Source organism: Amblyomma mixtum, chromosome 7 (assembly GCF_055824585.1).
Source record: "Amblyomma mixtum isolate Tamu chromosome 7, ASM5582458v1, whole genome shotgun sequence".
In the NCBI taxonomy this organism is placed as follows: domain Eukaryota; kingdom Metazoa; phylum Arthropoda; class Arachnida; order Ixodida; family Ixodidae; genus Amblyomma; species Amblyomma mixtum.
This window is the reverse complement of record NC_143018.1, coordinates 42,702,068-42,725,281: the sequence shown is the minus strand read 5'-3', so window position 1 is coordinate 42,725,281 and position 23,214 is coordinate 42,702,068. Positions and strand designations below refer to the sequence as shown.

General features: G+C 43.5%; 1 protein-coding gene across 2 annotated transcripts in view; it reads left to right on the top strand.

The window, feature by feature from the left end:
* Positions 1–4,387: 4,387 nt before the first annotated feature.
* Positions 4,388–23,214, top strand: part of LOC149335819 (glycine receptor subunit alpha-3-like) — an 84,513-nt gene continuing 65,686 nt past the window's right edge. For both annotated transcript variants that reach the window (XM_089554561.1, XM_089554560.1), the window contains exon 1: positions 4,388–4,792. The gene's annotated coding sequence lies outside the window, so the exon portion shown is untranslated. The remainder of the gene's footprint in view (positions 4,793–23,214) is intronic.

Genomic DNA, 23,214 nt, shown 5'->3' with positions numbered 1-23,214 from the left:
CGCAGATGGCCTTCCATTTTATGTTTCTAGCTTATTTTAAAGGCTTTCCTAAGCGGCCTCGGGCATTTTAGCATTTCCAAATGTCTCCTAAATGTACGACTTGAAACGACTGCTGAGTGCATAGCCTCTTTCTTCTGAAGGGGAACTGTTGTCACTGATGACTTCTTCGCTAAAAATATGTAAAATACATAAACACTTACCTGTATGTAGATAACCATGCCGTATGCTGCCGTTGCAGGGTCCTACGAGAGAAAAAATTCCTGCCTTTTAATGGCGCACAGATTTCGTAGCCGGAACGTGGAATCGAGTTTTTTAGTTAGCATAATATACGCGTGAATGGTATGCTCATTCTGGAGGGTGCAACCGCTGAAAACCTCGCTGGCAGAATCGAGTACGCAGAGCCAGTACTTTAAGATATGCTCACAAATATACTAAATTAATGCTAGGGTCTCTGAAACCAAATGCTCTTCAAGAGACTTACGATTTTACACTACATTTAGGTGAGCTGATTCGAACGTCCTGTCAAATCCTATCGTTACCTAAATTCTTGCAGCGACTATGTACATCGAACTATCTAGCATGCATTCGCAACTCGGAGGCATTAAGCTTTGTGATTACGAGGCAGAAAATATTCTTACGTTTTCTCCAAGGACACCACACTGTGGTGTTTAAAGCAATGGCTTCAAGCTCGCCATCATCAGTAACAACCATAATGAGCTGTGGTCCACAACCCTACAGTCAAAATACATCTCCCCTAAATGCACATTTCGGAGACTTAGCGCCAGCCGTCGCAGAGGTCACAATAATTTAAAGTTCACTTTAGAAGTTATCCCTGTTTCTTCCAAGTGAATATAAATGCCATAAATACGTTACTAAAGGGGTCTCACTATAGTGAACTTTCGACATTACCTTTTGTGATGACACAGGTCTTGCAAAATCCAAAAAATGCCACATGCACTCGGCTAAGAGTCGCACTTTTTTACACTATTACAGAAGTGCGCCACACCTAATGAACGTGTTGTTCCTTAGTTCCATTTTTTAAACATATTAAATGAAAACTGCTTCACTTTAACTTAGAACGTTCATCTCTACCAAGTTGCTTGTTGCGGCAGTCTTTAACGACTTCCACCGCTGCCGTTGCAACCGCTACTGGGGTCCGGCTCTTTATCGCCCTCGTAAAAAGGTTATCTTTGATCCTGTCATTTGCATTCAAAATTCCTCTAACTTCAGAAGTTTTCACAGTGCCCGAGGAAACTGCAGGTAATGAATTTAAGCTCAAAAGAGCAGACGAGCTGAAGTGATGTTCTTAGCCATCCTGTCTGCGTCTCTTCAGGGTTGGCCATCAATATCCGCTTCAAGTACAGACCTCCGCATTCTGCAGAAAGCAGCTCCTATGGTGGGATACAACTTAAAAAAAAAACAGCAGTTGCTAACACTGGGCCGCGGTATTACTCCGCTGGCCAATCGCAACTGTAAACGAAATCAGTTTTTTAATGTTTGACTATATCAAAGAAACCACTTGCCAAAATTCTAAACCTCGCAATTTTTTCTTGTGATAAGCTTCTTGTTTACGTACATACAAGAAACGTTTAAGCAGCGGACTACTGTTTCATTGAGGAGGAATTCTGTGCTCGTAGGCTAAATGCTGGCGGAGCTTCACTGCTGACTTAACTTGTATCCGACTATAGCTGCTGAATCGTGTGCTGGCAGATCAGAACAATGACAGCAGAAACACCTGTCGTCGTTTGGCAGTTACTCAAAGAGTGTGCGAGGTAAGAAAATTCTTGCACGTGCGGGTTAAACAAAGTTGTTCTTTACAGGTTTCTTTTCCAAATTATTTGCACGCAATTTGTGCTGTGCACGAGAGTGGCCCTTAGTCTAATGTACACGGCATGAAGCAGCGCATGAGTTCTTTTGTTTAGAAACTCTAGATTTGAGAACACCCGTCAAAAAATTGCCGAAGGCACTTTGGAAATTCTGAAGTGTACTTGGCAAAAGCCTTGCGGTCAACTCCCTGCCGCTTCCCCGAACCGCTTGACGCGGAATCACTGGGCCGCTTCGGAGCCATGCGTCTCACTGCCTCCACTGCAACGAGACGTCTGGCGAAGGAGCGGCGGTGCAGCTGCCACCGCCGACGCACGCGCGCTCGTTTACCGCTACTGTGTGACGTCACGGTTGCTATGCTCAGCTGCGCCCCCCACCGGTGCACCGGTTGCTAAGGAGGGCAGGAGGTTGCGTCGCTGCGCGGAGGAGAGGCCACAGTTGGCGCGATTCCAGCGCACGGACGGACACCGCGAGCATGAGCCATTAAAGGCTTTCGCATTAAAAACGGAAATAAGAGAAAAACTTGAAGCTTATGAAACGACGCATGTTCTGAAAGCTTTCTTTTATAGACGGTGCAATGACTTCTCACAAGGGCGTGGAGGTCTGGGATCATTTTGTTTCTCTTATGTTTATTGCACGCGTAGGGAAAGGTGCCTACGGAATTTTGTTTGGTGTTTGCCTCCACATATCAAAGGTTACCTGCTCTGCTGAAACCGTTCGTGAGATTTTGGCCACCTAACTACAGCAAAGTTTCATTTAGGTCGATATTCAATTTCTTTGGAACTTTATATGTACTAAAGGTATTTAAGAAAGTGCAAAGTGCGTTTAACATTCCTGCTGCGTAGCTGTAACTTTGAAAATAAGTGACGAAATGAGATGTCGGAAATGTTAGAATCAAAAAAGACGCTTAGAGCGCCCTCAAAATTGGTAATCAATGCATAACAAACAGTGTTAAGGACTAATATAGTTCTATATCGATCATCATGCCGTTGTCGGACCAACTCATCTCTTAGGCAGCTACCTGCCTGCGTGACCTAATGAGTATAACGCCAGTACCCCTCACGTAGGTCCCCTCTTCAGCACCTTAATGTGAAACTTTTAAACCAGTCGAGAAGAACATTTCGAATGCTTATACCAATTTAAAAAACAAGAGCGCGTGCTTATCATTCCGCTTTGACATTTTATCTGGGCACTATGAACAAATGCCTGTTTCATATGCAGAACAAAAAGTCGCTAAGAAATCTACATGCTGTTTTTTACCGGTGAACAGCATGGTGTTTCGTAAGAGCATGGAAAAATAATTGTGACCGTTATTAGCGCAGCTGCGGAACAAGCGTTTCGCAAGTTTAGTTACAAAATGAGACCGAGTCCAGGACAATCTCATGAGCTATTATTTCTGATGCATTTGGAATGAGTTAGACAGCAGAGTGAGTTAATATCTTCTACCGCCCTCTGGGTCTACCGACACACGGTCGAAACTCTGTGTCATAGTCGAGTGCGGGACACGAATGTAAATGGGGAGCGTAGGCAGAGGAAAAAATTTATGTGGCGGAGATCAGACGTGGTTCTCTAGCCATGAGCTACCGCTCTGGCCAGTTTCTGCCAGACTGCCGCACAAGCTGTTGCTATTCTCCGCAAAAAAGAAAATACTTCTGTAGAGATCCCCAACGCTGAAGTTGTAGTACCAGCAGCGGTATATATGTGCCGACGCCGAGCCGTACCTTGCCGTAATTAATCGCCGCGCCACGCTCGCCCATTTCATATCTCCTCTCGCGACGCACCGCAGCCGACTCACCTCCGCTTGCTAATGTCTCCAAAACACAAGCGAGGCTTGGCCTCGGAGTGTATGAAGAGCAAAAAGGCTACTCAAACAACGCGAGAGGAAAATTCTCTGCTCCGCATCTCCTTTCTCTTTCCTTTTCCTTCTTTTCCCTGCGCACTTTCCCCATTCCGACTGCTTCCCGGGGACCGCTGCGACAGTGCGCTTCCCTATCTTCCCTCTCTTTCCGCTTGCGCTACTCCCACTTTCCCAAATCTCCCCTCCCAAATCTCCTCCTCTCCACTGACGCCGAGCGGAGCGCCGCGCGCTGCGGTGATCCAGTCGCGTCTGGGGCCGAGTGCGCTCAGAGTCGGTCCGGCGGCGCAACAGTGCGGAGCTGCGTCGATTAACTCCTCCGGCACTCTTTATTTGGATATCTTTCCGCGCTGCCGCGTGTAGCTGAACGTTTCGAAGCTCACATTTTGGATACCATGGATGTACTCCTTCTTTCCTCCTCAACTTTGTCTACAATCTACTGAGTGCGCGCTGCCTGACCGACTGGATGTTTGTTGTTTATGGTGAACACTAGTGCCCGCTATCGCCACGTTAGACGTCAGAGCATCCACTGCACGACTCAGTCTGCGGCGTGTCATGACCTAAGCTTCCTTTGCACGTTCGACGGCGCGACATTAACGCTGCGAGTGGGAAGACTAAGCTCCTCTCTTCCCGTTACGAAAAAAAAAAAAGCTCAACGTACTTTTTTCCCCTCTATATCCCTGGAAGGCATAGGGAGCTGCACTCGACCCATTCTAGATAACCCAGGAAGACCCCTTGAACAGGACCGGCATTCGAGAAAGACTACGGAACTCTTCTAGCGTTAAAACCTGTTGCGAACGGGAGCCCCAATAGTCGCTTTCATCAGTGCTCTTCGGCTTGGATCTAACCTCCAGACATCGTGTGGTAGTGAAATATAGCTCTGATTGTAAAACATCATAAGTTATACGGCGAACACAACCAAATTCTTTACGCTCTCTGAGTCTCGAGTGAAAGCGCTACCAGTCAGTTATGAACTGTGTTTCGACGTGCGAACTGTCCTGGATTTTGAGGCTTCCTCGGTTCTCTCTTGAAGCCTGCTTTCCGGCGGGAAAAGGATCCTCTGTGTGAACGCTTTGGAGAGTGCTGGTGTTTTTTGCAAGTGTTCTCGGGAGGGTAAGCACAAAGTTTTCTTCTCCGCTTTTTCGCTATTGCACACGTATTTCCGTCTTCAAATGAGTGCTATGCTTTGACGAGCTGGTCAGAAATATTCCCTGAAAAGTGTGTAGAGGTGTAAAATTAAATATAAAATATATAGCTGAAAATTTATATGACAGAAACACAGGGTCGTGAAAGTTAGAGAGACGTGCAGTTTTTAATTCAAGTGTCTATGTTGGTGCAGTATACACTGGACGACATTGAAATAACCTTGCGACTGTCCAGCCAAACTTCACAAGGTGGCCATGCAATCCTTTAGTTGACTATCATGAGGGAACGGTTGAGTTTGTTGCGTTTGCAGTAGAATATGCATATGAACGGTGCTATTGTTTCCGTCAGCCCTTCCGATAACTTCCAACTTCAGCTTACTTGAATGTTTCGCCGACAGCTAAGTTAGCACTTAAACTGACTTTGGGATGTTATTTATGTCCAAAATAATTCTAATATGTATATAAATATTGTGACAGGTATCGGCTATGTCACTATTACCTGCAGTGGTACTTCATTATGCCGGCTTCTTCCCGCGCCCTTAGGATTTGTAGTGGGAGGCGCTTGAAATCATTACACAAAATTGAAGAAGTAGCCGTTTCTGGTAACCCAAGTTATGCTTGGATAATATGGCAGAGAGGAAAAACAAGATTTAGTACTCTTTATAGAAGTCGTCCTTTCGTCACGAAGGCATTTGAATTTCTCGACTTCTCTTTTCGAGCGCCAGAATGGAGCATGAAGTCAGTTTTTCTGCGCAGTTTTCAGTTGCTCTACAACGGCTGAATAGAGATAGATTTTGATTTGTGCACGGCCATTAGTTGTTGAAAATTTTCTTCACTAGTATCAGCTAATCAGTAATTAAGATATTGCATGCACATCAGCGTACCGCAGCAAATCAGTTTGCTTCGAAAAATCATGCAGACGACCCTATTTTCTGTCTTTGTCGGTAAAATGAAACCGAACAATCTCAATAATTGTTTACTTTTACTTCTACATCTCATAAATTTACCGCTTAGATAAATAATTTTCTGAACCCTGCTTCAGATGACAGACCTTCTGTTTTTTCACTGTATCTAGCGTGGTACGACTCGCTGCATCACCAGAGTGATGATAAGAGCTTTGTGGTTGCCAGTTATCTTAGCCACAAAATCGGCCTTGATTCCTAGTTTTAACTGACCCTAAATAAACGGAGGATATTTTCTTTCTACACGAGCCAGTAAAAAAAAAAAGCAAATATCTCCATTTTACATATTCCAAGACGAATGACCGAGCTATTCCATACATGCAAAGAACAAATACCATCATGACTCGAAAAAAATTTCAGCGTTCGTAAAAGACCCCTTGTAAAAAAACGTTTCTTAGTGTCGAGAGTTTCGGTGAGATTCGTCACCTTATGCTCTTTTTTTCCCGCAAACTGCACTTCGAGCCCAAGTGAGCAGGCTAATTACCAAGAAATGTGCACTATACTCTTGAGCAAGTTAATCCTTCTAAAGATTTTAATGCTTAGTTCTTGTTTTTACTTCTTCCTTTAACTTCACGCATTCCGCAATGGTCTTACAGGTGGTACTGAGTCGTGTAACACAAGAAAAAAGTTTTGGCGCGCTTTTGAGCGGTGAACGCCATGCTAAGAGAACGACGTTTATAATACAGTTTTAATTTCCAGTTACTCCCGTTAAAAGGCATAAGACCGCATATATACTTTCACCACGGCTACAAGGCCGCTTTCACAATTATTCGTGAGTAGTGAAAGGTGTTCAATTTTCTAAGTAGGATAGCATTAGTTGTAGATTTACATATAAAAGAGGGCTACTGACACAGAACATCAAAAAAAAAAGGACACACACTGCGCTGTGTCTGGCCTTTACCTTTCTATGTCCTTTGTCCATTGCGCTGTTCTATAAGAAACTACGCAAAACCAACCCGCCCAATCTGCCGTCCTTCTTTATTAGTTACATACCAAGAAATTCCCGGCAAACGCATCTTTTAACGGAAGTTTCATCTTAATGCAGTTTTTCGCATATGATAAGAATCCACCATAACATTCAATATCTTCGCTTTTCTCTCCTCCGGACGCTTATATTTTTGTGCTATTCATTGTCAAAAAATGCATCCCATAGGTTTTATATCCCAGTCTGAACTACTCGGTATGAGTGGCGGAATCGGAAGGATGACCTATTCTCGTGAATGTGTTCATAACAGTACTTCAAAATATTCAACAGTTGCCTTCCTCATGCCAACGAAAGCTGGACATGCCATAGAAATAGGCGTTAGATAAAGAAATGCGTTTACTGGACTCCATGCTCTCATGTGCGGCAATATCGCTGAAGACGGACTGCACTTACATCGCGGTGTAACTAGAAGCTCTCCTTGACACTCCCTGTATATTAACTTCTTCAGATCGTCAAGCTTTTGAGGATTACCCGGGTTTTGTGAGACCGCCATTCCGAGTACGGCCTGCCTTCTTAACTCAGCCTAAATTGCAGATTCCCAAGCGAAGGAAACGCATGTCCGTTCAGGTTTTATTACGCCACAAAGGAACAAAGAGAAGTCTCAGGTGTCCGCTGTTGCATTCAAGAAGCTCTATGGCACTTTGTGCACACGGCTGTCATTCACCGAAGCAGACTTCAGGCATTTGAATATTAACGACGATGCGAGAGCCAAGGCGCTTTTGAATACCCTTTCTAAGAGCTCTGAAGAGTATTTGCATATGCAAAACTTCCTGCTCGGTATTGCCATGGGCATGGCTTCAGATTGATGGCGCGCCGTCTTGTGTAACCTGCACAGATATGACGGAGGATAGGGCTTAAGATTTTAATCATCAAAACTGCTTCTTATGCGTGCGCATCTCAAACGATGTAAGGGCACGTATAGCCTCGGTACAGCGTACCCCCACTTTTTTTTTTCAAAAGACAGAGCGGTTTGAGAAGCATTTGCGGATAAAACTGCTCTTCGATTACCGTTTTTTCTTGGCCACTATGCCTCGGAACTTTCAACACGCTTAACAACTTTCCACTTAAGATGTTTGCACTTACCAGTAAAAGATAACATACAATAGAGGAGATACGCTTCGAGCACTCTCAAACATCGGTGCTGTAATTCTGATGTGAATAGCTTTTATTAAGGCGCAAAGTTTACATTTTCTCAACAATAAGCAATCCGTACCACACGCGCCAACCATTACGCAATTATCCCTCGGCGCAGGAAATGCAACTGGCCCTAAAATAGTGATTCTCTAAAAACTAAATTCAGGGTTTCTCTTAACGTATACTTGTTCTTTGCTTCGATCTGCTGTATATCTTATTATATGGCGTCACAAATCCTAACGGTTCCTTAAAATTCACGTTAATCTGGTTAATTCTTGTCGCGTGGCCTTCAAAAATGGCACGCTAAAACTCATTCATAGCATTCCTTTGAGATATACTGTAGGACCCATTTTTCGCGCAAAATGTTCAGGTAATATAAACGTAAATGAATTAATGCGGCAGTGGACACTCTCTAAAAGGGTTTTGATTTCCTCCACACACCCGAAGTTTAGTAACTACATCTAGCACTGACTTACTGTTCTTCTGTTAACACCAGAAAAGAAAATCGACGCAGTGTAAAGTTAACGACGTGGCAGATGTCAGACTGTAAGACTGATATTATTTTCATGTTTACAGTTAGTATATCCAATCGCCGATGATGTTGAAGCCTGAACTACCGCTTCGCGCACCACAGAGCGCTGCAGGGAGTCGTTTGTGCTGTCGCTGAATATATAGACGACTGCAAAGCATACTAGTTTAACCATTTCCGTAATGATTATCGTTATCAAAGTAAGCTTTACTAACTGAAATTGAACACAATGGCAGAGTAATACCAGGGCTGGCCGACGTCAAAAAACAGGCGAATCATGTTGTCCAGAAAAAGTAATTCACTAAATTTTACTAGTGAACCTTTAACAAGTATTTATAGGCCTCAAATTAAAATTAGTGATTTGTGGCTGGCCGTTAGTAATAGCCGAACCAATTCTTAGACTTTAGAGAACGCAATAACTTTCACCTCTGAGGTTCAACATGGTTCGCATGTACAGCGAACAGGAAAATGTACGGCCAACAACATCACTAGTGCAGATTTTGGCCGTTACAAATTTGCGCCATCTTTCGGCTGCCACTAGCGCACACTGCGTTACATGATGGCGATATTTTCACTTGTCATTACGAGAGAACGAGTGTGTGCGGTGAGATCCTGCGCCAACATATTTACAGCTTGCTCTTCCAAGGTTTGCTCTCCCTGCGTGCTCAAAAATCTGATTTTAAAGTACGTGCACTTTCATCGAATAGTCCTGACGGTTACAACAAAAATAAGATGCACTAAACATTGAACATTCTTCGTGTAAACTTGTATTGGGTTGATTTGGGTTGAGATTCTTGTGTCCCTAACAGTCTGATCGATTACGTAGAGGTCGTTCCATTTCTCTTGGTTGGTGAGATAGTAACCGGCGAAACTTTTATATTAGGCCACACGTACACTGCCTATTAATTCCTGTCACGCTAAATAGCTTGGCATACCTGACGCAACGGGTCACCTGAGCGCAAAAAGTGATGTGTGGAGATTTTGCTCCCGGCAAGATCCCTTGCTGCGCCTCCACGGTATATAATAAGCGATTCAACGAGCTCTCAGCGGCGCCGCAGAGTTTGCATCATCTCGCCGCACCCAGGAATCAGTATAGCTGCGCCTCTTACGCCGTGAGCGGGACCTCGCGCTCGGTGCAATAAATCAAGGAAGGTTCCTGCGGCAGCTTGCGACACGGGGCTCTTGCCGCGTAGAACCTTGGAAGGAAGATAACGCGTGCGCTCCCGTGCTACGCGCTCTTGGCACGCGCTGCTGAAGACGCCCTTTATGCCGTTGACTCTTGAGCATCTCCTGCTTTTCCTTCGCCCCCTCGCACTCACTCATCGCATATTCCAAGCGCGCTGCCTCTGTACTTACTGCAAGCGAAATCGTTGGAAGTTGGGCTGGCGAACTTGCAGAATTGAACGCGAGCGGAAAGGGTCGCGTAGAGGAGTTATGAGTATACATTTTTCCGACATAGATTTAGTGTTGTAGCAGGAAAGAAATCGCGAGCTATGGACGGCACGCATTAGCACAGTGCTTTGCGAAGTTCAAGTTACGACTTCGGTGCACAGGAAATCTCACGTCGTAGGCAAATTGAGACTCGCGCACATTTCACCAGGAGGCAAGGTTCAATGTAATGTAATCATTATGTAGTCAATATATAGCTTAAATATAATTGCTTAAAAAGCAGAAAAAAACACAGACGTGCAGGATGTCACAGGTAATCAATTATATTTGAGTTATATATTCATTACATTATTATTCTCTAAATTATGAACAGCACAAATTATAACGTCCATTGCTGTACGCTCCTTGGTTTCGGTGGCTGTTGGTACCTTCATACTTCTGTAGTTATACTGTAGACTAACACACAGCTTAAAGCGCAACAAGGGTTTACTGATACTCTGACTGAGGCCCAGTTTTTATGAAACTCTGATGAAGACTGGTGCCCAGCCAAAACGTCAGTAAACCATTGTGTTTTTATGCTTGTGTCAGTCTACTTTACAAGCTCATAAGTACCGGTTCATAGCGCTTTCTTTTCAACTGTTATATATACTTCTATAAGCTTCTTCGGCCTCAGCTCCTTTATTGTCATATGTACCCTATTATTTATTTATCGCTTTATTTCTCTTCTCTGATTATGTATTGTGCAACATTGTCTGTCCCTAGTATCAATTCTCAATAATATGTGCGGTTGTAATTTGACGCGTCGAATGCTTTAAATTATTTTATAGGCGGCTAGTTGTTCTTTGAGTGTTTCTAACACGTTTAGGTCTAGGCTTTTTAGTTGACATGAATACTCATGGTAAGAACAAAATAAATGTAGGCTTCAAAACCATTATTTTAAAACCCGCAAAATTGATCTACTGTCATGGCCAGACAGAAGTAAAATACCTAAGTTCTTGACACCTTGACGCTTCTAAATGGCTGCCCTGCGTGTGAAAGTGTTTTTTTTTGTTTGCTTATCAAAAGTGCCAAGGATCAAAACAGCATCATTCATTAGTTGTCCCACGCTTGCCAGATGCCGAGGCGAAAACAATGAAGTACTTTTCTTACTGCTGAAGCACGATGTCTGCATTATTTTAGTTCCTAAGTCCAAATCACCACCACAGTTGTCTTTTTTCGGCACCAAGTGAAAGCTTCTCTAATTTAATGCGCCTTTTGTGATCGAAGACGTAACTGCATGTCCTCAGACGCAGTTTGAAAACAAAACACATAATAGAACGCCAAGCATTCATATGCGCACATTTCCATGTAAGTCAAAAAACCAGCTAAGATGAGCGAGTATTCTTCATCAATGTTTTACTTTTGATGAATCGCTGTCTTCATTTTCACGTTTATATCTAGCAGCCCTTTAAAGTAGACTGTCGATGTGCTCGGAGGTATTATCCTCATATACCTACCTAAACACGCAAAAACCTAAAAAAAGAAGTGCGCACTTTTTGGCAAGCGTGCACTTCAGGCTCTGTTCAATATAGAAATTCTCAGAAACTACTCCATGGTATCATCTCATGATGCACCGTCTTGTTTAAGACCCTGTAATCGTTGAGAAAATATTTGTTGATCATGTTCTTCCTGCAATTAGTCCTTTCTAGTAGTGTTCATTATCTAGTGACAGCTAGATTCACAATTCTTTAAGCCTTACTTGCAACCGGAATCTTCATGTTGAGGTGCTACAAAATTTGGCTCCAAGATCACGGCAGAAGGCCCCGAAAGCAGCCAAAGAATGTCAGGAAAAAGTGGGAGTAAGGGCAAAAAATCACCACTCGGCGCAAGGTTCATCAACAACTACTAAAAGAAGAGCACGTTTAGAGGAGTGTAGTTTCCGCCCTCTACTGAGTCCGCAAGAGACTCCATCGGAAAGTCATTCAGACTGACGTCGTTTCCAAGCCGTGGCTTCGAGGGTATTATTCTCTCGAAGACCACCTCGACGTCGACCACCATTAGCGCGATGTTCCAAAGAAGAGTGAAGCGAGTCACCGCAACCCACAAATCTTGGCGCAAGCTCGGACCGCGACGTCGGTGACGTATGGAGTATACTTCCCCTTAACCTGAAAAACTGCCACCGAAAGATTTTTTTTTGTATACGCTCTTCTTCTTAGACGCGCCGTTCCCCAGCTTTACCATGGGAAGAGAAGTTAGCGAAACAAAAGAGGATGGCTACAGAAGGCATCTGTCAGGAATGGTGAAAAGCTTGAGATGCCGGAGTGGGTCCCTTAATGCTGCCGGAGGCGACACCAACGCGGGATTCAGGCGAGGTGGCCACATGGTGACGATGGTTCGTTGATGGACCGGGAAGTGACGGCCGACAAAACGAACAGAATGAACCGAACACTTAACCGCAGAGTGTCTGGGCTGCCACTGACGTGAGGCAGCCGCTTCGAGAGACCGCTGACGCCAGTTCAGGAGGCAAAGATGTGATTCCTTTTCTCTTTAGCTAGCCCAAAATGAAATCACGTGGACGCGTAAAGAACTCAAAGAAAGAGCATTCTGGACGGGAACAGTGTGACGTGCACTGTATGTCGTGAGCGTGTACTTTCTTTGCACTTTTTTTTTAATTTCAGACGTCAGCCATTGTGTAGCATTTTCGTGTATTAAAAACCATGACACTTTCGGCGCTGGCGACTTCAGGTCGACGTGTGTGCACGTTTATAAAAGTGAGTAGGCGCACAGTTTAGGTGACGCAGAAACAAATCGAGAACAACACGGCTATGGAGCTTGCTTGCACGACCAATAATAATTTCAATGCCGTCGGTCGTTGTAGCAAAAAAAAAAGCAGTTGAGAAAAACAAAAGGTTCCGGGATACCAATAAAGAACAGTTCGTTAAAAAAGCCATTCCAAGGTTACATTGATTTCATGGTGGCCGGACAACCCGGAAAAGGGGGGACGCGAAAAAAACGACGCACAGCAAAATTTGATGACATAGTGTCAACTAGACCAAGCATAAAAGAGACGAAGGTGATCATTAACCTTGCAGTGCGAAAGATCAAAACGGCACTTTCTGCCACACAACTACATTCCTTACGATTGTACCGTTCAGAGAGCACATCGATCAGGTATCGAACCAAAGGGGGGCGAAGCTGGGGTAGTTTAATTCCTCCTGGTTACAAGACCGTGGTTACTGGTTGAAAAAAGAGCGGATGTGATTTAGATAGAGAACTGCAAGGGGCACCACGTAATCAGCGGCTGATGAAACCATCAATTCGACAGTTTTTTCTTCTTGTGTTTTGTCGATAGCATTTAATGGCAGACCTGAGCTCTTCATTAATTCCTCCTTGTCCTACATATATCGCGGGCACGTCTTAAAATCAGATTAAAAAATATGCTTGAGCTGCAAAAACAGCCGCTAGCCGGACACGTAAAGTTGCTACGAGAATATCGACACCTAGAGGTGGCGCTGGAGGTCTTCATTGCAGTGGTGTAAATGATGAGTCCACCTGGAAAGAGGAGCCAAAAGTTCACCGTACCACAGCAGCGAAAGTTCATCCATGCCCATGAGATGTTCAGTTCACATTGCCATACATAAATGGAACTCCTATAAACAGACTTCTTCCCCAATTTTTCCACTTTTGGAGGAAGAGGTGTTCGGGGCATAGAAAAAAGTCAAGCCATAAATTCCTTAAATTTTGATAGGAACTATAGACATATATTAGGTTGGGGCAACCTGGAAAGATTGACAAATAACAAGCCCCTGTCTGTCCCATTCACTTATAACAGGCTCGGATCTAAAGACAGAAAGGTTTGCATTGCCTCTTTTACCGAGAGAGCAGAAGGTTTCTTAATTATCGAAAAATGAGCTTTACGGAAGTGCTCGGATGACAGTCTAGATGCAAGGTAGAAATTTTACAATGCGCGAATATGTGTAACATTTGATATCTTTGCGGTCACTCTGAATAGAGCCTAAAATGAAAAGCAGTTTTTCCGTTCTTTGTCTGAAGAAGAAGTCAACTGCGGAATTTGCCCATGTTAAAAAAATACCACAATTCGAGCTTTCCGTCAGTTTTGTTCATGAATGTGACAGGCGGGAGAGAAAAAAAAACAATTAGCATCTGCACACAACGTGGTCAGATGGGGAACGACCGGTATTGACATGTTTCACTATGCAGGCAGTGCATAACCATTTCAATTCAGAGTGCAAAAATCAGACTTGGCAGCAGTAGAATTATGAGGATATTCCATTGGCTTATTACTGCACTGATCTCATGCGAGCTCTCAAGCCTCACTGAAACTTGGCGTTTAGCTATCCTCATATTCTGGTCAAATGACAGCGCATTGAAGGACGAAAAATTTGTTTTAATGAATGCATATCCCAATAAAATAGGTGTTTACGTGCAATATGGGGAAATAAAGCCTCTTTCTTTCATTTAAGAAGCGTGGGAGCTAGGTGAAAAAGTCTTACTATCCCCTAAAGAAACCTCAGTGTGCTTGGAAAGCACCCTGAGATTTCTCCAGGGGGTAGTAGGACTTTTTCACCTAGCTGCAAGCACCCTGAGGTTTCTCTGTTCTTTGTTCACTTTGTGTGCGCTACATAATGATATGCTTTGCACCAGTGTAGAAATGAATCAAAAGTAGCGACCAAACCTGAGGGCTGAAAATGGCATCGCCGCCTAAATCACGTTGCCCTCTTTTATACATAATATGCACAAAATGCGTCAATATGAGATTCATTAGAAATGCGAACGAAGCCAATTTATCATTGTTAAACGCTACAAAGCCGACCCGCTGAGCTCTGAAGGGCTCGTTTCTCACCTGCGATATTTGAAATTTTAATGGCGATTCAGAAAAATTATTACTTTGTTCGTTTTCGTAGTTGACCACCTTCGATTTTTCAATGAATTCTTACGCACTGAAACTGCGTTTTTTAAAGTTGATAAATTATTTCAAGTTCTTAATCCTCTAGTATTTGAGATCTATCAGTACTCTCAGCAACAAATGAAACCTGAACAAGAGAAGTGAAGCGTCAAGAAAAAAGCATCAGTTTAATATCTCCTGGAGAGAAACCACAGGTGAGGTTCATGAACACTTATAAAGAACATTTTTGCACCTTGGAAGTGAAAGTACCCTTCGCCAGTACTGACGTTCACGGGGTGGAGAGAATCTCAGTTTGCTGCCCACGGTTAAATTGTCTTCTTCGAGTTTCATTTGTTTCTTATCTTACATAATTGCCGGCTTCCTGAGCCAGCTACCCGCGTAGATCACGGCAACGTATCTCCCAGAAGGATTTTGAATCAGAATCGTCCAGCTTAGGATGGATATTCTGCAACCTCTTGGGAATCCTCAGTTCAGATGTTTAAGTGGACACAAAAACAAGTGTTGCGCATTTACCGCGCATGGCTTCAAACGACGTAGATCCACCTTCTTTAAAGCTTTACAGAGTTTACGAAAGCTGTGCGCAGTATGATCGAAAATCTTAAATTCCTTTTTTTTATTCACATACCCTAAAGGCCCTTTACAGGCATTACATATGGGGTTAAAGAAAAACAATAAAGCAATCGTATTACATAACACAGTGAAAAATGTCACAAAGCATAAACAAACATGAGCTCAGATAAATAGGGAAGACAACAGGATAAATAAAGTATTTTAAAACACGCACACACGTCGACCACATTGTTCAAGACAATCTAAAGAAGAATACACTTCTGATAATATTCCGTTAAGGGCCAGCAAAGAGTAAGCTGTTCAGTTTGTTAATAAATGCGTCGTAATTGTTTTCGAGAACAATTTCTGCAGGTAGTTTATTCCAGTGATAGATGGCAAGGAACAATGGCGAATGACGCATAAGTTCAATGTAAGCTATCTGGGGTTGCACTTTGAAGCAGTGGTCTAATCGGGGGAAAATGCGATGCGCTGGTTTGATATGAGAATCTGTGAATGGCGAGTGATTGTGATAAATCTTGTGAAAGTGACATAGCAGGGTGACAAGTCTTCGCTTTCCAAGAAAGCTTAAATTTAGATTTAGATTTACGTGTTTGACCATGATTCCGACAAAGTTATTGAACTAACAAAATAGCAACCAGTCACAACAAAGCGCAAAACCAGCCATCATGACCCATATCCTCTATCATTTTTGTTAGCCAATATTCGAAGTGTCATCCCTAAACGAGATCGCTTATGCAGCCTATTTTCCTCGTCTTCTTCAAATATCGTTTTACTAACAGAAACGTGGCTTAGTTCAAACATTCGTGACTCTGAGATTCTGCCTTCACTATCAGGTTTTGACGTTTTTCGCAAAGACAGAGATGACAGCATGCGCGGTGGTGGTGTCCTTATAGCCACGAAATCGGAACTGCGTTGTTCCCGCTTAGCTATCTCATCCCCGCTTGAAATGATTTGGCTCATTTGCACTGAAATTTTTCCAAACGTCATCGTTGGTGTCTGCTACCGCCCGCCCAGTTATGATAGTTCCTTTGTATCTCTCTTCCATGACGCGCTGAGCACCATCACCACCACACACCAAAACACTCCTATCATGCTCTTTGGCGATTTCAACTTTCCGTCAATAAACTGGTCTGATACAGCGTCCATGCTAACCAAATGTACACTACCAAGCGAATTCCTAAACACGTGCCTTACGTTCGGTTTAACACAGTTAGTTACCACTCCTACGCGTGTAACAGATCACTCCGCCAACATTTTGGACCTTGTTCTAACGACTCATCCAGAGAATTTTTCCTCCATAACTTGTATGCATGGCCTGAGTGATCATTTGGCAGTTCACACTACCTTCTCTTGCAGCATGAATAATCACAAAAGAATTAAAAAGACAATTACACTTTATGATAAAGGCAATTACGTAAGCATAAATCGCGACTTAACAACCTTCTTAGATAAGTTTACACCTGGGTTCCCTTCTCGCTCCGTAGAATCAAACTGGATACTTTTCAAATCGGAATTTCAGCGTCTCTTAAAGCTATATATACCAACCATAGAAATAACCGAGCGGGCTGGTTCCCCATGGTTTAACGTATCGTTAAAACGACTAAATAACAAGAAAAAACGCTTATTTCGAAAGGCTAAGCTCACGAACTCTCCCCTAGCATGGACGAAGTATTACAGCGCCGAAAAACACTACAACACGCAAACAGCGCAAGCAAAACGTACCTTCTTCTCCAACACTTTACCATCAATGCTACAAAATAACCCCAAGCGATTTTGGAAAACCATTATGCCTCATGAACCTTCTGTCATTACGCTCTGTGATAATTCCGGATTTCCGATTAATGATTCTCATGTGGCGAGTGTCCTTAACTCTGCGTTTTCTTCTGTGTTCACCAATGAACCTGCCGATAACCTTCCCGATATCCCATTTTTGGATCATCCAGTCATGGAAAACATATCATTTGAACCTCAAGGCATTGCAAAAATTATTGACTCTCTAACCAATACTTCGTCCTCAGGTATCGACGCCATAAATTCAAAAGTTCTGAAGAATACTAAAGATATTAGCAGTGTGATCTTGTCGCTCATTTTTCAGCAATCGCTATCATCAGGATCTTTACCACGTGACTGGCGTATCGGCAAAATCATTCCAGTGTTCAAAAAAGGTAACCGTTCATCCCCGTTAAATTATCGCCCGATTTCACTCACCTGCGTTTGCTGCAAAATCATGGAGCATATTTTGTACTCGCATGTTGCTGCCTTTTTAACTTCTGTAAATTTCTTCCATCCCAATCAACATGGATTCCTTAAAGGCCGCTCATGTGAGACACAGCTTGCCCTTTTCCTACACAATTTACACTCGTACTTAGACCGTAATATTCATTGTGACGCTGTGTTCCTTGATTTCGAAAAGGCGTTCGATAAAGTTTCTCATGGTCGCTTAATACACAAACTCTCCCGTCTGAATCTGCACCCCTTCATCGTTAATTGGATTCGTGCCTTTTTAACTGACCGTCATCAGTTCGTCTATGCTAATAGTCACTCATCATCTCTTTCACCTGTGAAGTCTGGCGTCCCACAGGGAAGTGTACTAGGTCCCCTTCTTTTCCTAATATATATTAATGATCTTCCACTTAGTCTTTCTTCCAACGTCCGACTGTTTGCTGATGATTGTGTCATATATCGCCCCATAACAAATTCTTCAGATATCGTCGCTCTTCAAGAAGACCTTTCACAAGTGCAACATTGGTGTAACACGTGGCTCATGTCTCTTAATATCTCAAAGACCTCACTGATTTCTTTTCACCGTCGCCCCAACTTCATCGCGCCAGTGTACACTATTAATAACTGCCCAATTTCTTCGGTCAATCATTACAAATACTTAGGCGTCCATATCTCTCGTGATCTAACTTGGACTCTCCATATCACCAACATAACTAACTCCGCAAACAGTGTCCTTGGGTATCTTCGGCGCAACCTTGCTCTAGCACCAAGTTCTCTCAAATCGCTCGCTTACAAGACTTTCGTCAGACCTAAACTTGAATATGCTAACTCTGTCTGGGATCCCCATCAGGCTAACCTAATTAATACCATTGAGTCTGTTCAGAATCGTGCCGCGAGGTTCATCTCATCTGACTATTCCTATCATACCAGCATCTCAGGTCTAAAATCACGATTGCAATTGCCTACACTAGTCACCCGTCGGAACACATCACGTCTCTGCTTATTTCACAAATTCTTCCACAACTTTACAGAAGCCAACCAATTAATTCCACGTGTCCATCGCATTTCCCGCCATAACCACCCGAACGCTGTTTACCCTGAACGTGCCCATACCACCACATTCCAGCAATCATTTTTCTTAAAGACTGCCCGTGACTGGAATAACCTCCCTGCTGAAGTGGCCACCATCATGATTCACCGACTTTTCAAGAACACCATCGAGGAAGCCCATTCATCAATGTAATTTTTGTCCATTTTCTTATTAATATATAACATTTTCTTTTGCCGTGTTATCCCCACCCCTCATGTAATGTCCCGAAAGGGACCTTTGAGGAATAATAAATAAATAAATAAGTAAATAAATAAATAAAAGATGATTTAATATCTGTGATGCTGGAGTAGCGCGCGTATTTCCTTTTGATAAACCTAGCAGCCTTATTTTGAAGTGATTCCAGTTTATCCGCAAGATAAGCTTGATGTGGGTTCCAGATGAAAGCGGCATATTCTAGTTGTGATCTGACTAAAGTTGTGTATGCTAAGAGTTTGGTCGCCTGATTGGTCGCCTGATTAAAAGCCCTAAAGATCAAAAGCGAGTAAAGTGCCGAAATTATTTCCGTCTAGCAGGAATTTATAGCTTTAGTGGGGTCAGTGGCTCGCTGCCTTCGAGATAAGGTGTTTATTCGCCAAGATAATTTTTTCGCTCCTGAAATGATAAATGCAGACAACAGGGAAGAGCGGGTGAAAACCTCTCCGCAGATTACTTGCTGCTATACGACGAAAATGTTCCTCCATGCTTCTTCCTTGAATATCCCAGTGAATTGTGAAGATTTGTGCATTTAAAATATTCTTGGAGCTATAGTTGCATGGCTCTCATCATGCGAACCAATCGTCCAGGATTATAGCTTTTCGGTACACACATGTGGGAGCCGCCGGTGAATCAAGCTACGTTCTTTCGGATGGCTACGAAGATTGCGTAACAACAATTTATTTTCTCTTTCCTTCCGTTTTGGGCATCACACAGGCAATTTTCAAAAACCACCTTATTTTCCGCGGTAAGCAACAGTGCGACATAAGATAATGAATGCGGCAGTCACGTATTGAGGTAGTTGGATGTCTGGAACCATACGACGTTTACGGATGGGGCACCTTTTCCGCTCAGCCTAAACATATTTTTGCAGTGCGCATCCGCCCTCAACCGTTTCGAGTTTCTCTTCACCGCACAATTTATGCATACTTTCTCGAGCGCACATTGTGTATTACCCGGGGATACAGCTCCCTTACCGCATTATTCCAAACTCGCGGGCTTCCGTGGTGTTCTATGTAATCTGGATTCTTGGGTCTCTCGGTCGCAATGTTCCACCCAAAATGCTTCGTTTCGTATTCCCCGCCAGTCCCCAGACAAATCATTGTGGTTTCATATCGTCTACGAAAGAAACACGCTCTATGCTGCTTTCTCAGCTTTTCTTTTTTAAAACGAAAGCCTTGGCTGCCGTTTGTTTCGCAAAAAGATATTTTTGGTTTGCACATGCTACCGATTGCAGCTTTTTTGGAGTTATGCCTTCATTACAGCAAGACCTTCATTTTCCGTCTTTACAACCGGTCCTCGCAGATAAACCAGAAAGATATTCCAAAGCTAATGCCTGCACGCAGAATAAAATAAAACGCCCCCGTCGCAGTTGCGGTAGATTGCACTGCCGGCTTCTCTCAGTTTCCATTCAGCCGCAGTTTGGGTTGGTTAAATATTCACTGGGTATGTTGGGATGGAATACAAAGAACCCGTTGTTTGCTCCCGCGCTGTGGGGGTTTAAAAATGAATACCACGACGGGAGCGCTTTTTTGTGAATATAACGGAAGCTTTTAGCGCAGTCACCTGCATAATAGTAGTTCAGACCATAGTCCACCGAGTTAAGTGCTAGTAAACACATATTTCAGCCTTTGTGTTGACCTGACATATTCAGGTCATTGAGGCCACCGCAGTAGCTTAGTGGTTACGGTCATCGGCTGCTGACCCGAAATGCGCGGGTTCTAACCCGGCCACGCCAACAGCATTTAAATGGAGGCGAAATGCTGGAGTCCGTGTAATGTGCGGTGTCAGCGCACCTAGAAACCCCAGGTTGTCGAAATTATTCCCAGCCCTCAGCTACAGCTTCCATAATACCCTGAGTCGCTTTGGGACGCTGAAATTCGTAAAACCAAAATCAAACCAAGTTTCTGCGCTGTTTATTTAACCAAAGCTCCTACTAAATCACTTTTACCCTGAGCGAAACGGCTGTTAATAACGGGTACAGTAAATAACAAAATTACCTTAATCGAGCATCTTTTTCAAGAAGATAATTATTAGCGGATTTTTTTTTCTTTCCTAAAGGATAAAGTGACCTAACCTAGTTCTTTGCGCTTTCAATAGGATATTTCTGTATACTTTTGCCTATCATCAATAGCTTCCATGTCTTAGGCAGCCGGCCTACTTAGTTGTATTTCTATTTATTGTCACCACGTTAATGTACAGATGTAATCCGCCTTGTACTCACATGCAGTTTGCATATTCCAAACAGACAAAGCAATGAAAGCTGTTTTCTGTTAGAAAAGTGAATAGTCTTTCATCGCTACTTTTTGAATTGTAGGGAAAAAACTGGTTACGAATTCCACCCTACTTCAGCGTCACAAAAAAAACAATATCCAGAAGATTTATGGAATGCAAATGTAGTTTCTGTTAGTTATCAATGCGTCAGCATTCGACGTTTGCGTGCAAGAGAAAATGGCGACTGCCGTCACGTGTGACGCATTAACCGGGGTTAACCTTGTGACGTGATCGAGCCCTGCCCACCCTGGCAGGCCGGAACCTGCCTAACATATTGGCGATATTAAAAGCAAACTGCCCACCTCGGCAGGTAGCCACTAAGTTATGTTTGCTCGGGCAGAGCATGCATGGATGGATAAATGGATGGATAGGAGCGCCCCATTTTAAACGGGGTGTTGGCAATTGCCACCATGCTCAACTTTTCTTTCTTTATTTTTGTTCAACTGTGTTGTCAATTCTCATTAAGATTTGCCATCTTCTTTACCTAGGGTTTCCTACACTTATAACCTTATGTAACATCTCTGCTTTTCAGCCACCAATCCTCCAATCGCTTTTTGCTAACTTCCACTGCAGATTCATTTACATGACCATTGTTATCTTTAAATCCTAGGGCCTCAGGAAGAGTGACTGTGTCTACATCAACATCCAGATGGATACCATCACATTTGAGTATGAGGTGTTCAATTGTCTCCACAGATCTACCACACACAGCACATGTGTCATCATCTTCGTTAAATTTGTTTTTGTAGTAAGGTGGAAGGTTGTTTTTGTAGCTGCGCGTTCTAAGACACCCTGACCTAGCTACAAAAAGTAGGGCACTGCCTCTTGAGTTATCATAGAATAATTCTTTCCTGATATGCATTTTCCAGTATCGATATAGTTCTACACTGTTTCTTTTCCATTGAATTAATCCAATTTTTAACTTCCGCGTTTTTAACCTGCCGTTTAATGCTCTTTTTTTCTCCGTCCTCATGACCGGCATACTTACTGGTTAGTTTTCTAGTTCTCTTCCGCCGCTGTAAGTCAACGCTCTTCCTGTATAAATATTTAAATACCTTAGCTGCCCACCTGTTATCGTCCAATTTCCTCAGGAGTTCTTCATATAGTGTTTTACTCTTAGGAAGCTTCCCGTGCTTCGAACGATGCCCAGCCCATATCTCCTTGTACTGCCTCGTTTGTGGTTTTGCCGTGGGCACCTAGTGCTAATCTTCCAACAGCTCTCTGATTTACGTCTAATCTCGACTTAACTTCTGCCCTCACGCACAGAACCGCATTGCCGAAAGTAAGTCCCGGCACCATTATTCCTTTCTAAATACCTCTTAGTACTTCATATTTGTTGTACCCCCATATTGCCCTATGTGGGTCCCACTGCGCCACCTATGGCTGTATTAAGCACGAAATGCTTTTAGCTCCCGTTGTCGGCAGTGTGGTGACGTCACGCCGAGACCGAGAGCCATCATCCGGGCACTGAATTGCACACATCCGGGCTTAAGAGAAGTTTATTGAACCCAGAACCAAAAAGGGACATCGGTCCCTCTACAAAAACGAACAAACATTGCGGCGACTGATGTCGCCCGGTGCACACACACACGGGCAGGGAACTTAAAGAGTCCAAAACCACGAGATGTCCAAGAAAGTTCAGGGGTCCATACGCGCGGGGGAAGCACGCCGGATGGAAATACCGCGCACAAATACCCGCGCACAAACATAACGCGCGAACAACGCACACACACCATCCGGGCTCTGAAACGAGAACATCCGGGCACCGTACGAGATTTAGCGAGATTCAACGAGACTCTCTAAGCCCTCCTACGGGACCGGCATACAAGCGCCGGTTGCTCTCCAAACGAGTCACAAAAAGTAACTGCTGCCAGTGTCTTCTGTATGTTTATCAAGATATCAGTCGAGCTGTGCATTTGATAATGCACCGAATTATAATTTCCGATTTCTAATAACGCGTGCAAAAAGCACATACATGCCGCAATGCACTTCGTTGTCATACGTGATCTGTTAAGGGCTTTGAGAGAAGGCCGCTTAGAGAAAGAGGGGAGCTCCAGGGCGAGAAGGGCTTTCGGCTGAAAAACTGCTTTCGCGCGCTCCTCAAGGATGGCGCTG